Here is a 21352-nt window from a genome sequence, read left to right on the forward strand (position 1 = left end):
TCCAAATGACTCTAGTGAAGGTGTATGGAGTTTAAAAACACAGTGGAGCACTTCCTGTATCGCCACATGACATCAGAGTGTTAAAAACATAGCTTTGGAAGCTGGAAGCTTTGGAATGCTTGGTTTATTCATTTTGTGTTATATTCAAAAAACATGCTACAAACTTTTCATACATTGTTATCGGCAGATGTCAAGCAATTTCTGAATGTGCAAAAAGAAAGCAAATGTCCAAGGACCTTCTTGTTGTGAGGCAGGGAAGGTATTTCATGACTATGTTTCAAAAGTCACAATATGGGCAGCAGTGGTTCAGTTAGTCGAGTGTTTGTCCTCTGATCAGAAGGTTGGAGGTTTGAATCCTGCTCTTGACATAAACATCATTGGTTGAGCACTAAGATTCACTGAGCCACAGATTAGCAACGCGAATCCAGCTAGATGTTTTTTAGCGTTGATCCAAAAGTATTCTGACACTATAGTGAGATAAATGTATGAAACACTTGTATGTATATTTTTTGTCTAATGCATTTCTATAGACGTTTTCCACACTTGTACACAAATATGCTTGATTTTGCTAATAACATTTGATCCCCAGCATAAAACATTAACTTAAATATGTTCATTTTGGTTTGGCTTTGTTTAAAAACGTGAAAACCTTTTATACATATTATATATTTTATCTATTGCTCTTTTGCTTTTCTGGCCCGTGCTTAACCGTAATACCGCTCTCTATTTTTAATAAGAACATCTCGGCATTGTTATTCCGGGGATTTCCAGCAGGTATGCACTAAGCACACTACCTCGCATAGTCGGAGCGTGCTCTCGGGTCGGCACACGTTCAAAGCCACTCCACTCTAAGTGTAAAATGATTGCACTTCACTTTGGGGCGATTATGGCACGCATGTTTGAAGTGAGAAGAATCCAGCTTGGCCACTATCCTCGGGCGCATTTCTGTACCTGCTGAGAACTTCCCAACACTGTTCAGAACGCGCTCCAAGTGCTACATGTATCAACAAAGAACGCTAACGACGCCTACGAAGGAAAAGTAAAGAGACAGATTTCATGTGTCAATCAAAGTGTTAATGCTTAGAAAGGGACCAAATACAATACGCTGCTTCATTTTACGATAAATTGTCTGTTCGGGTAATAAGGTAATTCCATTTTAAATAAGTAAAACAAAAATTCAAATCGGTCAACTGGACAGAAAGTTGTAGGTCTAAAAGGTCCACCAGTAATCTGACCAGAACTGAAGAAGCGGCTTGGATGAGCAGCAAAACATCTTCACTCCTACAACTTTTTGTCCAGTTGACGGATTTGAATTTTTCTTTTACTATGGATCATACCTGAACGACAGAGGGATCACACAGACACAGACAAACATTAAAACTAATTTGTTAGCTAAAAGTAAGAACAATATTTGGTTAGTTTTTATTATGTTTTGAATTGCCAAAATGGTGTAATTATCTGACAGATAAAAACTACACTTGAGAAAAAGAATGAGATAAAAAAACAACACATTTGGACTAAAGTGATAGATAAAAGTTTATCAGCTCAAATTACGATTAATATACCAAATGCGTGTGTTTTCTTGTTGTTGTATTTTTAGAATGCATAGGATGATCAGATGTCCATTTACCCGGGACAGTCCCAGTTTTGAGCCCTGTGTCCCTTGTCCCAGTAGATTCAACCAAAACCAGTGATTTGTCCCAGTTTTATACAAGAAATGTCCCAGATGTCCCTATTTTTGACCAATTTGATACCTATCAACAGTAAAGAGGGGAATATATTGTCATTTGTTTAGCTAAAATGTATTTTAGCTAAACAAATGATAAAACTGTGCTTGAAAATGAGCATAAGGAAATAAAAAATGCACCGGCAGACGTCCCTCAGATTATAACTTAACACACAAGTGAGCCGAGAATGGACAATGTTACGCTTTTTTCATACCAACCGTCCCAACCCGGGTGTGTCCCAGGTTTTAAAATTGAAAATCTGGTCAACCTAAGAATGCACGTGTTCCTAACTAGCTAACAATGTCAGCTAGCACGACTTATGTTGAATAGTTAGCTTTTTGCCGAAACTATTAGGTGCTCTATGATTTACATGACAGTCATTTTGTGAATTAAACTCATTTTGTTAGCTAAGACTATTGTTTTTCAGCAATGTTCATAATCAGTATAGGGCCTTTAGTGTGAAAACAAAACACATTTTTAGTACATATTTTGATTCTATGGGTAAAACTCATTTTCTGTCACTGTCAATGTTGTTCCCTCATTTAAAACATGCCCGAAGAGGTTTTAGATGTCACCCATGCATATTTGTATATTTTTTCTCTCCCAGGCCCTCTTCAAACTGTCATTACGGTTTGATGTAAGGTTCTGTGCAATGCTCCGCTCACTAGTCTACATCATGCACGCTCCCACACGACAATTCTCCATAAATTTACAATAACGTGAAACAAAACTGTATGCTTGACAAAACCTGAAGTGATGTCCAGTCATTTCATTAGCACGACGCACTCTAACTGTGTTTAAATAGCGCTCTGAAGGGGGAGTGACTTAACATGGAGAGCAGGGAGGGGAGACTTAGAGCGTCAAAAACGTAGGTAAAGCTTATAAAACATGTTAATACACTGTTTTTGGCAAATATAGGATTTTAAAAGCAATAAAAGTTAACATGGTGATCTAAATATGTTATGTGTTGGCAGTTAATACCCCATAGAAGTAAAATACCCCCCTTTTTAAGTATCCTCGTCTCCTAACATAGCTGAATACAGTGTTACCTTAGCACAAACGTACTACGGCAACATCGTTTCACTGGTTACATTTTATTTGAGCAGACAGACAACAGTAAACAACATCAAATACATTCAAATCCATTTTATTTACACATTTCTACATTACAATCAAACTGCCACGGGGCCTATGTGCCAGTAATCCTTCTTCTGTTATGTGAGGTTGAATATGGATCCCTCCCCTATAGTTTAAACTTTATCTATTTACTTTTTCTTTGATGTGGACCAGCCGTACCTCTCAGTATCTTTGCATCTAATCTTTATAGCGATTCCGAAAGCTGGTTGTGCTGACTTCCTGCTGTGAAGCCTTTGTTGTTTTGGTGCACTTCCTGGTTTTTATGCCAGCTCGTATCTAAAGAGGAGCTTTCATGTGCCGACTAAAAATGTCAGGTGTCTGTGCTAACCGCTAATGGAGCTTGCATACAAAATAGTAAACGATTAGACAATAAACGTAGATATAGACATTTAAGTAGGGTAGGAGTAGTAGGAGTAGGTTTTGTAGTAGTAGTCTTAGTTGCGTTAGAAACAGGTTTAGTAATAGTAGTAGCAGGGTGAGTAGTACTAGTTGGCTTTGTAGTAGTAGCAGTAGGCAGTAGTGGTCATAGTAGTAGTCGTAGTAGTAAGCTTAGTAATATTAGATTTAGTAGTAGTCATAGTACTTGTAGGCAGTAATAGTAAGCTTTGTAGCAGTGTAACAGGGCTAGTAATAGTAGTGTTAGTAGTAGTAGTAGCAGTAGGCAGTAGTCAAAGTAGTAGTTGTAGGAGTAGGCTTAGTAATAAGAGGTTTAGTAGTAGTAGTGTAGTAGTCAGTAGAAGTCATAGTACTAGTAGGCAGTAGGAGTAGGGGTGGTAGTAGTGAGCTTTGTAGCAGTGGAACAGGGCTAGTAGTAGTAACGGTAGGCTTAGTGGTAGGGTCATAGTAAAAAAAATGCACTAAAAATCACTAAAACAGCGAGACTACGAAAGATGAACTGCAATATAAAGAGGGACCACGGTATTTTATTGAAGGCTACAGTGTTTTTACGTATACGCCGACATTACATATTATAATAAAACAGTGAAATGCACTTAAGAGTCAATTGAAAATCAGATACTCTGCTGAATGTGTCAAAAGATGAACCTACTGTCTCAAATGTATACTGTTATATTTCTACCCAGTGGTATTATAGATGACCTTTCAAATGGTGCGTTTAAATGCCATGTCCTCTGTGGGATTTTTCACAGAAATTGTATACATATTCATACTTGGAACATAATTATATGATTCAATCCTTGTCACTTGACCTTTAGCCGCTGACATGTACAAGCCAAATATAAATCGGTCTGTAAGAGGTTTTCAAAGGCTATAAATGAATGTGGAAAATTGACGATATAATTTATGGAATATAACGAAGACAAATGGAATTATGGCTTAAAATAAAACATATACATTTCAAATTTTCTGTATATTACATTTATTTTAATTCAAGAGCCCCTACTTTGTTTGGTAGAGTGTCTCCCATCTATTTGTCTTCATGGAGATGTTTTTGCTTTTCCGGGAATGTTTCACAGTATGGCATTGAACTTAACTATCTCCATGGAGACTAGCAGGTGACTCCACCACGCCAAGTTACAGGTCAGATCTGTGGAGAGGTAAGTCATTGTCCATCTGTTCATCCATTTATATTCTTCCACTTATCCGGGGAGGGGTTGCAGGGACAGCAGCCTCTATGCAGGGACTTCCAGGACTTCCAAGACTTCCCCCACCCCAGATACTTCCTCTAGTTGGGAACGCCACGGGGTCCCACTGGAGGAGCTGGAGGAAGTACGAAAATGCGCTTTTAGCAAAACGGTAAAATCTTTAACTGCAGAAACTTGCTACAAATACGACAACTCATTATGTAGCTACTTGCTAATTTTCTCTACCCAAGCACAGCAGTTTGATACATTTAAATTTCATGCACAATATTTACTGTTTGGCTGTTGTATGTCAAAAGTTTATGAATAATACAACGTTAATTATACAACGAGAACGGGAATTATATGGGGTCAAACATAATTCCTAACCGAGCATTGAAAGTTGCATAAGAAACACTTGAAAACTATTCCATTTGTTCAGCAAGCCATGATACAGATTTCAAACATATTAATGCAATTAGATCTCACAAAGTACTCCACATAGCCACATAAATATGCATATAGATTTAACTTACCATATATTACATAGCGTTTTTGCGCACAGGCAGAAGTAATAGCCAGTGATGTATAATAGATTGTCTCTTTGAAGGCACATGTCGGAGATAGCCTTGGGAGGGGAGCGCGTACAGGTTGGACGCATGCTAATTTGAGGAATGTGGCTAGGCTAATGCTGTTTTGATGAGCTGTCAGTCTGCTGCCACATTACGGGTTCTTGTGAGGTGAGGTGTGCGCGGCGGTGACAGGGGTACGGGGAGAGGGATGGGACAAAAGGTAAGAAAAACAGTGTAAGAGTGCATTTGTGAGGTTTCTAAGTTCAAATGTTAGATAGACAGTTTGTTAAATTAGTGGATATAATATTGCCATTTAAAGGTGTGCTATGTAAAGTTTCTGGTGATGTGTCTGCCACCTGTTTGTCTCCATGGAGATGCTATCGCTTTGCCTGGAATGTTCCACAATACGGCAATATATTTATATTTATTGCATTTATTCAATAACAGATGATTTTAGTGCTAGATACCTTGACGTATATTACTGGAAGTAGTCGCCTCTCCGTAGATCTGACCTGTAACTTAGTCTGGTGGTGTTGCCTGCTTGTCCCCATGCAGATAAATAAGTTTAATGCCGTATTGTGGAACATTACTGGCAAAATAACATCTACATAGAGCCTTTAGAACGACCCTTTCAACATTAATATGAGCAAATACAGCACCGAGGAACAAACCCTCATTGTACAGTGGTACTTTGTGTCACATGGGTCAAATTCACAAACCCAGTGGTGTTACAGTCGACAATTTAATACCAGAGATGCCCCGAGTGTAAATGCCATTAAAGGAATAATAACTAATTTTCAAAGACAGGGAGCAGTATGTGATCTCCACAGACCTGACTAGTCCTGATTTCTTTCTGTGGGGCGATCTTAAAGAAAAGGTGTTTGTGAATAAACCTCAGACAATAAACATCTTAAAACATAATATCGAGGATCAAATAAGAGCCATAAGCCCCAAAATGCTTTCAAATGTTATGCAAAGTTTGTTGGATTGGGCTATTCAGGGCAAAATCGAAAATAGTCGACACTTAAAAAAATCATTTTTACTTCCCCTAGTTTAAGTAGGGATAAGTTCAACTGTAAGTGAAAAATTATAAACGAATTATAGGAGCTACTGAAGATTTGTATAAGACCATTTGAATGGGAACTGGGCCTGGCACGACAACAAATTTTGAAGTGCGATACATTGCTGAAGTAAATATAGATGATAAATGAAAATATTGCAACCAAACCATAAAGCAGTTTATTCGCCCCAAAAAGTATTCTAAATGAACAAAATTGTAAAAAATAATGAACTGTAATACATAAATAACAATGCAACAAGTTCATAATTTCAACCGTCTACAGCTCAAATCACATTATCGTACAGAAAATTAACCAAACAGGCCTAGAGAGCATAACATCAGTGATGTCTTTGATGGGGCAAACATATGACCATGGTTAAACTAACATCTCCAAAAACATATACACAGCACAAAACTGATATTTTAACCTCCAGTCTTCACACATTCCTCCAACCAACACGTGTTTTCCGGTCTGAGTCGCCATCCTTGAAGTCTTTATGAATCCTGTATTATTTTAACATGTTTGATTTCTCCAACAGGTACAAAACCAACATTCACAACTATTTGAGCTACTGTTTCAAGACTACGGCACAACGCTAGCCAAGCGTAACCTTCCCAAACCGTGAACTCCTCCAGGTATAGGCTGGGTTACAGATAATAACCCGCGTTCAGCTACAAAAACAGCAGTTACAGTCCAAATATGTAGCGACATATTGGCAGGACCACTTGGGAAGAGCTCGCATTTCGACAAATCAAAGGTCTCTCAGCGTTGCAGGTGCTAGAAGAATTAGAAGGACATTCCACAACGCGCAGAAGGTGGAGAGGTCTGGAGAAGTGAACTCTCCGTGGACATGTTCAGGGCGGTTTCTATGACTTGTAGCTTTGTTTAATAAGGTTCTTTTAAAAAAATAGAAAGATGGAAAGATAGCGGGGATGGGCTCGCAAGACTAAATTAACACAATTTTGCAGACATGAGAAAAATGAGTTGTCTGGAGTTTTATCTGTGACGCAACAAAATTGGCAAAATGTAATGGAATTTTTGAATGTTCAGAGAAGAAGACTTTGGCTCGATGAATTCGTGAAACAAGTGTGATAGCTCTGTTGCTTTGGTAAGGGATGAGACGGGTACTATAGTATTTCTTCTGGAAGTTCTTTTCTGCCGTATTTCGTGTAAAAAGTTTGTAGCATTTTATCAGGTCATAGCTAGCTCCTTGCGTTGTCTTCATAGATACAGCAAAAAAACTGCAATAGTTCCCAACTTCTGCCCCTTTCGAATTAGTTGGTTTAGATCCCAAAAGAAACTGAGCTGAACAACAGTTTCTAAAACGCATGTTGCTGCACAATTTGGGAAAAGTATCTAATTGGGATTCTTGCGATTTATGCATTAACAATACGATTCTGTTCTATATTCACATTTTTAACACGCCCAGAAGAACGGACAGAAATACAGATATATGAACTGAAAAACTAGTACAAGAATCACAATTCAGAACGTTTGTACAGACTTAAACTACAGGGTCTGCAGTTTTTATGAACAATAAACAATAAAACCTGCAGCCTTTGCGATTTGCTAGTTGCGTCATCTAAATTTCGACTTTGATTGTGCTTAATCTTGCAGCCTAAGCAGGAAGACGGCATCAAAATCTGTTTAAACCAGTCCCCACCAACTGTTGAGCTCCACTGACCACTGCCCTATAATAAAGTCTCTGTTTTCCTTCTTGAACACACCCTCACACACATCAAATCCCATACCGCTTTGCTCCTCTTTTGTCTGTCTTGCTGGTGTCTTTTGCTGGAGGGGCTAGAAGGACATACCCGGGGCTGAAGATGGATGCGTGTGTCAGCAGGAGCCCTGAGCCCCACGTGTAAACAATAACCAGGGCTTTTTCATCTCCGCACCACCCCCCATCTACCCCCCCGCTCCCCTCCGCAGCCCGACAACAAGCTGCAGTCTTCACGCGTTTGCTTTGAAGCTAGCGGACACAGAGCCCAGCGGATCACAGCTGACAAAGACTGGAGATGCAAGCGACACTCGGATGCAGCGGTGGGAGAAGTACTCGATTTTGTCACTTAAGTAAAAGTGCAGGTACCTGAGCAAAAAAACAAAAAGTATCACATGCAAAAATGTACTTAAGTATTAAAGTATTAAAGTACCTGTTTAAAAATGTACCTAAAGAGTAAAAAGTAAAAGTATTTCAGCCAGATTTTGTGATCTAATAAAGCTTCAAATGCAGTGATTTTGATAAAGATTTTTTTTTCATTTTTTTTTTATTTCTAAAAACTATGAATGTATTAAAAATAAACCTTCAGACATTTCAGTAGGTCTCAGACAATAATAAAAAATACTTTTACTTTTCAGTCCTGTTTAAAAAATGTAGTTGAGTAGAAAGTTAAAAAAAAAAATCCACATTAAATTGCACTTAGGTAAAGTACAGATACCTAAAATGTATACTTAAGTATAGTACTTTACTACTTTTACTTTATCACTGTACCACCACTGCTTGGATGCACTAAAATAAAACTATAAAATGTTTGTGTATTGCCATTGGATCTGAAGTTGAGATGTATTTGTATGTATAGCTTTTTGTTTTTGTTTTTTGTTTTTATTAAAGAAGGTGGTATTTTACCTCTAAGGGGTATTAATGGGACATAACACATAACATATTTAGATCACTGTGTTACCTGTTATTGTTATTGTCTTCTAAATTTGCCAAAAACATGGTATTAACATGTTTTACTACAGCTTTACAAACCTGATGTGATGTGCTGTAGTTTCATTAAGAGGATTCACACAGATTGTAATGTTTTGTATCATGTTTTTGTATATTTATGGAGAATTGTCACGTAGGAGCATGGATGACGTAGGCTTGTTGGTGGAGCATTGGACAAATCTCACAGCTAATCGTAAGGAGGGTTTGAAATTGGCCCGGGGGAGATTGCTAAATTACTCAAACATGCATGAATGACGTCTAAAACCTCTTCAGGCATGTTTTTGACGAGGGAATAACCTTATAACACGGTAGAAAGCAGGATGATTGAGAAAAGACTGGGCATTGGTTCATATCTAAAATGCAGGGGAAGCAGGTTTTACTGTAAATAATAAGGTCCCATGGAAAGATGAAATCAACTTCGCTAGCAAACTTACCCCTTTCAGCCATAATAATCAATTCAAACATCTGGATGGCTTTGGAGGAGCTTTATGTGTCTCTATGGAGATGTAGCTGCTTTGCCTGGAAAGCTGCCAAAACGTGACATTTAACTTCTTCATAGACAAGCAGGAGATGCCACCGGGCCAAGGTCAGATCTGAGGAGTGGTGTGGCATTTTTGAGCAATGAGAACACCTGAAAAAATAAATGCAATGACCGAAATATAGTTACTAAAAAAACATTTTTAAAAGTGAAAAATCAAAGTACACGTTGAAGTGTTTTAATGTGCAACTATTATTCAAAATGAACTTTTCAGAGCTTTTAAACCTTTTAAGTTATAGTTGTTTCTCCTCAGCATACTCTCCTGAAGTTGTATTTGGAGTGATTCATGCAAGTTTGAGCAATCTTTAATCACTTACTTTCCATTTTCAAGCCATTTTGTCGATCGACCCCAATGCCCGCTCCTCTGTACTTCAAACTTCATTCTCCAATTTCATTTTCTTAATCAGTGATACGCGTAGGATTCTGCTGCATTGCGTACTCCTTTTGGTACAAATGTTGATCTAGATGAATATTGTGATTTAAAATGTCCATAATATAATAAAAGAAACATATAAGATCTGTCAACTGGACAAAAAGTTGTAGTAGTGCAGACGTAGAAGCTATCACTGCTCTAGAGAAGGACCACAGCGTCAACATTTTGCCGGCTGACAAAGAGAACTGCACCGTGATCGTGAACTCGGCTCATTACCATGTTAAGGTGAACAGCCTCCTCAGTGACACCACAACTTATGAATTACTGAAAGGCGACCGTACAAGTGGGTTCAAGAAGAAGAACATAGACTGATAACAGAATCTGGAGAAGGAAGAAGTCATTGGATGAGCAGCGAAACATCTTCAACTCCTACAACTTCTTGCCCAGTTGATAGATGTTATATTTTTCTTTTACTATGGAACATACCTGGACGACTGAGCGATCACCAGACGTCCATAAAATATAACATAATGCTCCACGGGTTTCATAGATTATAACTTCACAGCAAACACGAGCACAATAGGTCTTCAGCTAACGTTATGATTGCGTACATGTTTGTATATTTAAAAGATATGATTGTGTTTTTGCAGTGCACAAATGTACTAGTGGCTACAGCTGCAAATATCTGCTCCCTCTGCGTGATTTATGACAGCAGCAATAGCAGGGGCATTGTCTTCAGTGACAGAGCGCGTCGCCTCTGGGGCAGTGGAAGAGCCTTCTGATCTGAAGACGCATCTGATGAATAGGACACAACCGTGATGAATGTGCTCCTATTAATAAGAAAGGAATGCTATTTTTCATGTGAGGAAATTGTGTTTTGAAATACAAAGAAGTAAACTGTCTACTACTGCACTTAGAATACGACACAGCATTGGCTTAAAATTTAGCTTTAAACGTTGATTTTTACCGTCTTAAAATACAACTAGATCATTTTAAACGGTTTGCAGTCGTCCAAATTTATTCCTCATTTATCTTATGCATTTCGAGCGTAATTTATCGTAATGTATTTATAAGCTCTTTTCACAATTTTCCAAAGCCAGAATGGAGTTTTGCCATCGCGGTAATGCTAGACAGTACAACAACTAGCATGCTAACAGGCACTTCCTGATTATTGGACAATGAAAGGCTTTATTAGATGAGGACAGTACACAGCTGACTTATTTTGACCTCAAGAGCTGCTTATACAATATATTTGTGCTGAGAGTCCAAAAAAAAAAAAAAAATGTATCCAGGTAAGTAAATCTAAAATAAAATTAAAACTACTACTACTACTACTACTACTATTAATATAATTCCTATTAAAAATGTAGTCATACTGTAAAGAAAAAAATGCTGAATAAAAAAAAAATCTAAAATATTCACAGCAGAAATTTGAGTATATTTCAGATTTTTTTTTTTTTTTTTTCTCCTTTTGATTCAATTTTGACAAACCATGCTGTTTTTGCATGTTTTTTCTACTTGCTGCTTTTGAAAACTCACATAATTCAATAACAACCAAACAAACAATTCAAAATGTTACAGAAGTATTCTATAGCAACAGGCCAGGGGGATTCCTTTTTTTTTTTTTTTTTTTTTTTTTTTTTATCTTTTTGCTGTGCATGCTAAATTAAATTCTTAAAACAGCACATAACTTCCAAATGATTTCACGCTTGCCTGGCTTCGGTGACACATTGACAGTGACTGATCGTTCTTCCTTTGGCAGAACTTAAACCATGAGCTCAGAGTATTTGTATTCTTACATGCAAAGTTGGCTGCACATTACACACCCCCTTCAGTTGTTGAAATTGATGTTTGAGAGATACCAACCTGTTTGTAACTGTCATTCCTGCCAAAAAACTATATCGTCACCTGGTTTATACGATTTAAATGTAGCAAAGGACAAACTTACAAGTATGAGCATCGCTGACGTTAGCCAAATACAAGCTAGTGATGGTTTATTTATGTCATGGTTGCATTTGATTGTTGTTCAAATTTAAATACACTGTGGCAAAGAGTGTGTATGGAATCATTTGTTAATCATTTGTTGTTCATAGAATTATAGTTACAGACTGTATGTTCTATTTAGTATATTGATATTTTAGTTTATAACAGGGTATTATGCTAAATCAACTTTTTGTAACTTTCTTCATGTTATAACATTGTTCCCTCATCAAAAAGTTTGCTTAATCTAGTGATCTCTCCTGGGTAGAGATCGCTAGATTCGAACCGTCCTTATAGTTAGGTGTACAAGAACACACGTCTTGTCTAAGGCGCAGCCCACAAGTCTACAGAACCAGGAAGTTCTCTGCAGTGCTCCCCCCCCACCAGACCCTGCTCAGCCCTCCCCTCACAGAACAGCGAGCAGCAGAGCGATAGAGCGTCAAAAATCAAACTGAAACTAATTAAACTTTCAAATTTCAAAACAATAAAAGGTAGTACGGTGATCTAAATGTGTTATGTGTTAGAAATTACACACCATAGAAGTGTTAGTACTTCCTCTCAGTAGGTCTATTTTATTTGGAATATTTTGGACATTCTTACTTATTGTTGCTGCTGTAATACTGTGGTTCCCACAGTGGGGGTTGCGAGATGATTTCCTATAATTTAAAAATAACGACACTGCATTCTCTGTTTAAATTGTAACCAGTATCATTTGGTGTAATTAAATTTAAATTTAGGTTTTATCTTTCTTTGAAGGTCCTGGGTCAGTTACATTGTTATTTCGGGGGTCCTGGCCTCATAAGTTTGGGAAACCTTACTGTAGTAGGTTACTTTATTGTTGCAATATCACAATTTTCCCATTTTAGGGTAAATGAATGTTCTCTCATTTTATTAAAATAGACTCGAATAAAGCTGCTAAAACCATAGACTGTCTAAAGAAGTGGACTGAGGGAGTGTGACGTCACCCACAGCGTTCGCCACCAGTCAATTGAAGCTCATCGAGGTGAGCAGCTATGGGGTAAAATTGGAGCAATGTTCCATATTTGGAATTTTGACAGCGAGTATCATAGCAACCAAAGAGCAATTTGGAGCATGCCTGCACCGCTGGTTTGGCATGGAGCGGGCGCTTAGCAACACTGTCAATCAAACCTGTTACTAACGCTAGCGGGAGTGACCTCGGGGGAAAGAAGGCGCCTGATTTGTCTCTTATTAACGTTCATATCTTGATTTTAGGACACAAAAGTGAAATAAAAATGTATGTACTGTAACTAATGTACTGTGAATTTGAGTCGATGGAGCTGGAAGAGTTCTCATGATCACTTCTATTTGGAACGTGGCAGCTAGCAGGTTAGCTATGTCCATTTATATATACAGTCTATGTCTAAAACACAATTTGTCCATACTTACTGTATTGGAAAGGAGCAAAGAATCATGGTCCATGCAGTTATATAAACTTTTTACCATACCAGTACAACAAATCAATGCATTTTAGAGCTAAATTGTCAGCACTGATGATTTTTTATGCCCTTAATATAACAATGCTTCTGCAGTTACATCTCTACTCTTCATTTCTAATCACGAAACCTCTTAAAAAAAAAAAAAATTATAATAAATAAATCCGAGCCCTCACCTCTCTTTAATTCGCTGCGCTTCACGGGCTCAGTTTTGATGGACTCGTGGGAGTAGTGTGTGAGATTCTGGCTGGTACCTCCGCCGCGCGCCTGCCAGAGGGTGGGCATTCATGCGCTTATGATTTTTAATTAAAAACAATGATTGCCAAAGCCCCATGCTCCGTTTGAGTCTTTATCAATCAATCACGATAAGACGTTTAACTCCGCCTTTGTGTACTTCCCTTCAAATGTAGAAAAGATACTCCCCCAACTGGTTTAGCTTAGCACGGGGAAAACAGTAGTCCTTTTCTCATTCCTTACAGAGAATTAATACTATCTGATTAATTAAGTTTCGGCACAGTGGGTTGGGGAGTGTTGTTGGTGACAAAGAAAGGTTTACACGTGGATTTTGGTCATCGGACTTGAGAACATTCTAAGCCATTTTGACCCTTTATCGATGATTCACATTGACGTTCTAATGAAGCTTGAATTGAGCTTGTAGTGATGGGACTTTCGACTCTTTTATGGGAACTGAATCTTTTGGATCTTCCATTTCAAAGAGCCGTTCAAATTATGTTTCATGCTATGTTCGCTTGCATTGGTTACGCGTTAATCAGCGTAAAAATGAGAAAAAACTAGAAAGAAAAAGATTTGGTTCTTTTAAAAATGAGATCCGATTCCAACAGTTCACGTTAAGGAACCGTTCAAAAGAGCCGATGCCTTCACGAACGTCCCGAAGGTTAACAGAGTCGGGTGTTTGCATGTTCTACGAGGTTAGTGGTCTGGTTTTTCCCATCAACCTAAGAATACATTTTTGGGCACATAGGTGGTTTAGGAAAAAAAAAAATCTGATCATATAGAGGTAAATGTGTGTAAATATAGCTGTTTCTCTATGTGTTTGTAATTAATAGAATATAAAGGTGGGACGTGACGCTATATCCTTAAGGCGAGACAAGACACGTGCTGTACTTTTTTTTTGGAACTATAGCTTCTCAAGAAAAAAGAGCTTAATCCCTTTTTGTCCAATCCAAATGTAAACACACAGAGAAATAAATGTACAAGGTTGTTTTCCTCATGTGCCCAATCCAGAGGCAATTTTGTCTCACAAAACTCTTGCACCACGAGATCTTCCCCCATCCTCAATAGAATAATTAAAAGTTCTATATTACTCAAACTTGACTCTTGTGAGCTTTAACCAATTGTTTTGTTGGAGTTGTGTTTTGTTTCATTCACACAACCTTTTATTATTAGTCTGTCTACATCTTCTAAGCTCAGAATGCTCTGTTCCACCTTGTGATGTCATGAAAAGGTAGTTTTCAAGTTAAGAGCTAACTTTTACCTTTAGTTCAGTAGATATTGGCAATTTCATGGCTGAAATGGTTCAACTGATTGTAGTGAAGGTGTATGGAATTTAAAAACACAGTGGAGCACTTCCTGTATTACCACGTGACATCACAAGGTGGAACAGAGTGTTTTCAATTTCAGAGAAGAACTCAGCCTAAATCTGAAGGGTTTGTGAGTTGAACATGTGAATGAAACAAAACACAACTCCAGGTCTGTTTATAATGAGGAAAACTACATTGTAAAATAGATCCCTTTAAAGGGCCCTTTAAAGTTGCACTACGTGACTTTTCTGGCGGAGTCTTCGATACCTGCCATGGTGATGTTATTGCTTTGCCTGGAATGTTCCATAATACAGCATTTTAAGCAGGTGACACCACTAGGCTAAGTTATACCTCAGATCTGTGGTGAAGCAATCTCACCCAGTAAAAGTGCAAGGTTTTTCAAATCTATACATTTGAGCAATAACAAGCGCTGTAATCGAATAAAAGTAAAATATAGACGTCTAATGCCATACACAGGAACATTCTAGACAAAGGAATATCCATGGAGACAAGCATGGCGAACGTCTTTCAGAGAAGTCATAGAGAGCACGTTTAACACATATATAAATTATTCATAACAGTTTGATAGGGATTACTACGACTAGCAATTATTATTATTATTGTTGTTGTTGTTGTTGTTGTTGTTGTTGTTGTTGTTGTTGTTGTTGTTGTTGTTGTTGTTGTTGTTGTTGTTGTTGTTGTTGTTATTATTATTGCATTTTTATTTATTTATTTTATTTTAATTATTTGTGCTTAGTAAACTGCCAAATCAATCTCCTCCTCACCTCTACAAAGTGCTAAACAAAACGTACAGCTCTTTTAGTACGTATCTGCTAGTTTCACGTTGCATTTCTCTTGCAGTTTTTCTTTGATGACAACCAAACATGCGCAGCCTCTTAGCGCAGGTTGAAAGCGTGACATTTGACCTGCCATATTGAAGTGCACTCCATAGTCCACACTTGACCCGCTGAGTGCCCCGAGATGAATGAGGTGTGTAGCTTTAAACAGGAAGTCACCGCGGCAGGAGGGGGGTCTATCTGCTCTTTGTCCAGGGCGTTTCTCCGGTCACGGGATGGGTAGGTGTTTGTTGAGGTTTCTGTGGGTGAAGACAGGCCGCAAGGTTCAGTAAATATGACCTGGGAGAGATTATTCAGTTTGTAGTTTGAAACAGGGCCAAGCAGCAGAGTTTGGACTTCTATTTTATTTAAGGTTTTCACTTTGGAATACATGTTTGACCGTAACTTTTATTGAAATTGGATTCGCTGTCTGAAAAAAAGCAGTTTTAAGGCGTACACCAGCCCAAAAATGAGTGTTAGTGAGAGCTAGGGACAAGTTAGACAGATTTAAATGCGGTGTAACTTTTTGAGATCATTTATTTAATATGCATGTTACCTGACCAGCCAGAACCACATGCTTTGACAAAACTTTACAAAGGATCTGGAACTTCCTGTGTCCTCGCTTTGAGTTGGACATGATTAACAGGCGGATAAACCAATCAAAGACACATGGTCCCTTCGTGTTTAAACAAATACGGCACCTTATATGTAAAAAAAACAGCACAAAAACAGTGCAGATTTCTGTAGAATCAACAAACGAAGCACCAAACTCTTATTTATCTGAGGTTGGAGAAGATATATGTTTTGTTTTGAATCATACGACAGTTTTCGAGAGATGTCTTCTGCATTTGAGAGACATGTGATACAAATAAGCTGCTGTGACTGTATTGTCCCAAGTTAGGATGGCGGATTGTCATGCTCTATAGTCGTTTTTCAGACTCTTTTGGATTTAAACAGAATGTAGAAGGCGCTGACTTCTCAGGCAACTTATAAATGCACATATACAAGTTGCTGTAGACATGAAATTATTTAACTTTTTTCTTTATTTGCCTTTTTGTTTTTTCTAACCCAGTGCATTTAGCTGTTTTGCTCCCAAAATAGGTCATTTGTGTAGATTGTGAAGCTCAAACTAAAGCACGGGAGGTTAAAGTTTTAGCATTTATTGGATATTCATATGTTGCGTGCTAATGTGAAGTTTGTAAGTACAGATTTCAGTTTGTCATAATGTCATAATTTCAGAAATAAAGCCATTATCTGCTTATTGTTACTAGGATAACTAGGATTAGGCATTTTGAAAAACATTTGTACAGTGAGTCTCGCCTCTCCACAGATCTGAGCTGTAACTTGGCCTCGTGGAGTCACAGGCAAAATAATAACATGTCCATAGAAACATGCACTTGTAGGACACGTATAAGCAAATGTGTTCTGTTTTAGGAATAGAAGAATGCTACTTTTAGAATCAAAATAAGTTACTTAATCCTTGAACTTTTTTGTTATTGAAATGAAATGTCAAAAATCAGTTCCGTTAAGAACAAAATTACAATCTTAGTCTGACATCATTTCATGGTTTGTGGTGAAAGGATTAAAAATTAGCTCTCCGTGGGTGAGGTAACCTTTTTCCACATTGAACATTTGTCAACTTTCGAAAATGTCAACAAAGAAATGCAATGCTTTTAATGCAGCGAGCGCCAAACCACAGCAAACTGGAGAATCAGCTAAATGTACATGCTGGCATCCAAATGTGAATGTATTTTATGAATTAACGTCCAGGGCCAAGTGTATATGTGGATATATTTAGATGAGTGACTGCTTGTATGTGCCTGGAGTACGGCGCGCCAAAGCAGAAACACTGTGTCCATTCACACAGTGGCATGCTAACCGGGTCTGGGGTGGATGTTTAGCTAAGAAACGGTCAGAATGCTCATTGTTTTACCTCAATGTGGTAAAACTGTATATAGAAAGGTAAATATGTTATTGAGGCGACTATATTTTTACAATTTAAGTTAAATGTATGTTTATTTTATTTTCACTGGGGGTTTAGTTTGATAAAGTCTTATATTATATGTTATGTTAAGCTACTGATATTTTATTCAAACTTACTTTTCTTTATTTTTTTGATAACGCTGTTCTTCTGCTGGGCGGTTGCATGTCTGTAACAACATACCTTTGGATGGATAAATGTAATTCTGATTCTGATATCTGGTCACCACGCCCTCTGTCGCGCCTCGAGTCAGGCTCAAACACGATCGTCCAATCAGATTTGTTCATTTCAGTGATGCATGTGAAATGAAGGAGCTCATTGGTCATCTATCGTTTTGAATAAAATTATATTTCTCCCACTTCAGATTGGCTGTTAGCTTCGCCCATAGATACCTGCACTTCACAGTAAGGGGTGGATTTTTTGCCAAAATGGCTGCACAACATTGTTGAGTGAAAAAAAAAAATCAATGCCATCTTGAATGCAGGAGAATCACGATAACTCAAATAACTCTCAGCACAATTTTTGATAAATGTAAAAGGGAAATATTATCATAGTTAAAAGTTCTTAAAAGTCCATTTTCCATAATGTCTCTGCTGAGTTTTGAATAGCTTTTAAACCATATCTTTCTTGTTTCTTGTTGCCACCATCCATCATGTGAAAACAAATGTAATTTGGTTTGCCTTGAGGCTTGATCAGATCTTTCCATACATTCTGTATCTTGTTACATTCTCTCCCAATGGTGGGTTTCCATTTGTACGACATAAAAACATGTCAGGTTACATAATTGAAGCATGCACGTCTGGCTTAGCACTAAGCTCAATGCTGTATCATTTTCAGGCTTATTCTTGACATTACTACAGTTAATATTTCCTTCACCACTTTGTCTTTTGACAGCACATCTGACAATAGAATAGCTGTAGGCCTAACCGATTCTTAAACATGTCAAAAACAGAACTAGTTTATTTTAAATCGTTTTCAGTCATTTCAGTTATTCCTCTCTTTCCTAAGACACTACTGCATCCTAATTATTTAAAGTGCTGAGTATGTGAACTTTCAGAGGTAAGACTTTGGCCGTCAGAGAGATACTAACGAACATTAGCACTTTGCACAAATATTTGCAAAAGTGGAATCCACGAGACAGAAAATGAGCAAAAGTCACTATATCTACAACACAATCTGAAAAATATTGACTACTTTTGGCTGGTGCAGTGCAAAGGCGGTACGGTGTTTGCCAGGATCAGATGATTTGTTGGCGAAAGACCACACAGAGGTAAAAACGTCTGGGACAGGGGCGTGAAGAGGCGAAGATGAAAAGTTCCAGGAAAAACAAGAAGATTTGAATCCTTCGTAGGTCCATAAATCACGGACTTGCCAATTTAAAGGAGCTAAGTTCAGAAGGAACTCGAAATCAAAGGGTTGATCAAATAGAGTCTGAACAGTGTGTGTTAAATTTACAGAGAAAGAATTATTAAGTAGAGTTCGGTTTGGTAAAGTTCTAAATAAAAAACAATGAGGCAGTTTGGGTATTTCTTTTTCCATAAAGGTGATATTTCTGGATGACTTGTCGGTTAATTATGTGCATATAAATAAAATCTTTAAGAATATTAATACAGAAAAAATATGGATGTTTATAGATTAGTTTTGTGCTTTTATTGATTTTTTTTTTTTTTATGATGATTTTTATGGAAATTATTTACTGAAAAGTGACAATATAAAAATGTAATGAATCTTATCAAATTAAATTAAATACTAAAGGTACACTATGTAACTTTATGATGGGAGCCACCTGCAAACATATTTAAGTTGCATTCAGTTTCAGGTGTTTTTATCACTTGAAAAACATGCATTCTTATTGTCTCGGCTCTCCACTGATCTGACGAGTAACTTGACCTGATGGCATCACCTGCTTGTCTGCATGGAGATAGATAAGTTTAATGCTATATGGGAACATTTCAAACAAAACACTAACATCTTCATGGATACAAGCAGGGACAAAGCCGTTACCAGTAAATTCACATAGAACCTTTAAACATTCATTGAAAAATCTTTGTTATTTCAAATGATTAACTGCCACAATAAGTTAAACACTGTGGCGGTGTTAGTGACAGTAACTCAGTTGGTAGAGTATTTATCCACTGATCCAAAGGTTTTCATTGTGTCCTTGGGCAAGACACTTGCGGAGTACAGAGAACTAACACAGGACTTTGTGGACTGGTGTCAGCAGAACCACCTCATCATCAATGCAGAGAAGACCAAGGAGATGGTGTTGAATTCCGCAGACGCCACTCTACTGCCCCCTCAGTGAACATCCAGAGAAGGGACATTGAGAGAGTGGACTCATACAAGTACCTGGGTGTTCATCTGAACAACAAACTGGACTGGACTCACAACACAGACGCACTGTACAGGAAGGGTCAGAGCAGGCTCTATCTCCTGAGGAGACTCAGGTCTTTTGGAGTGAGAGGGCCACTCCTGAAGACCTTCTATGACTCTGTGGTGGCATCAGCCATCCTGTACGGTGTGGTCTGCTGGAACAGCAGCATCACAGAGAGGGAGAGGAAGAAGCTGGACAAGGTCATCAAGAAGTCCAGCTCTGTCCTGGGCTGTCCTCTGGACTCAGTGCAGGAGGTGGGGGACAGGTGGGTCCTGGCTAAGGTCTTTTCTATGCTGGGCCATGAGTCTCACCCCCTGCAGGACGCTCTGTCTGCCCTGGAGAGCAGCTTCAGTGACAGACTGTCAGACTGTACAGTGAACACTGTAAACACTCATCCATACCTATGTACAATACTCAAGTCACTTTACGGAGATGTTACATTAGAGTCTATTTTTAGTTTATTTTTTAAGTCTATTTTTTAAAGTTATTTTAAGCTATTTATCTATTATCTTGTTTTATTGCATGTACCATTTTCCTTCTGTTCTTTAACTGTGCGGTGCAATACTAGAATTTCCCCACGGTGGGACTAATAAAGGCATATCTCATCTTATCTTATCTTACCCACCTCGCCCCCAGAGTCTGCGTACACTGCTGTATGAATATGTGAGTAAATGGGTGAGTGGTTCCTTCATTTAAAGCGTGGAAAAGCACTTTATAAAGATGTGTCCATATACCATGACCATACACTTAAAACAATGGCACCACAATAACAGAAGATTGACAGTTCAATCTTTGCAACAGACAACTGCAGTGACGTTGTGTCCTTGGGCAAGACAATTCATTTCAAATCTTAAGCTCATTAAATAACTTTCTGGCACTTAGATAGATTTTTTCTATTTAATTAACATGTCTCTACAGATTGACTTTACATCTCATCGCGTGCTTTCTTCTTACAGTTACATAGTACGCTGCCAGGAGCGTGTTACAAAGTATTGTACATAGTCAGAGAGACATAAATAAATAAAAAAAAGCACACACGCAGAGTCAGCTCCTTCCATACAGATAAGGATATGATACCTGTCAATCAAAGCCACCTCAGTGCATTCTGTTTAACTGACTGTGAAGAGAAGACATTTTAAAAAGTTATTCGACTGTGAATGTGTCAGTGCAAGTGGCTGGAAAGCATTGTTCATATATGCTCCATTTTGTGTTCTTTTTGGACTATGACACTATTCAGAGCAGTGTTACCTCAAAAACAATGCAAGTGTAAATTATCCAGCTTAGATCAGGATCCTGGTTCAAGGTCTGGAGGAATTGGACAGATCCTATTTACATTCCAGGGTTCTTTGGTGAGCAATGAAGCCAACATAAACGTGTGAAAGTCTGTTGAGCCTGGCAATTGCTAATATTTCAGTGTACATGATATGGGCAGGTTTGGTCTGGGGAGTGGTACTATTGCAGTGAGTGGGTAGGTTTTCATTTTTAGAC

Source organism: Periophthalmus magnuspinnatus, chromosome 21 (assembly GCF_009829125.3).
Source record: "Periophthalmus magnuspinnatus isolate fPerMag1 chromosome 21, fPerMag1.2.pri, whole genome shotgun sequence".
Lineage (NCBI taxonomy): Eukaryota > Metazoa > Chordata > Actinopteri > Gobiiformes > Gobiidae > Periophthalmus > Periophthalmus magnuspinnatus.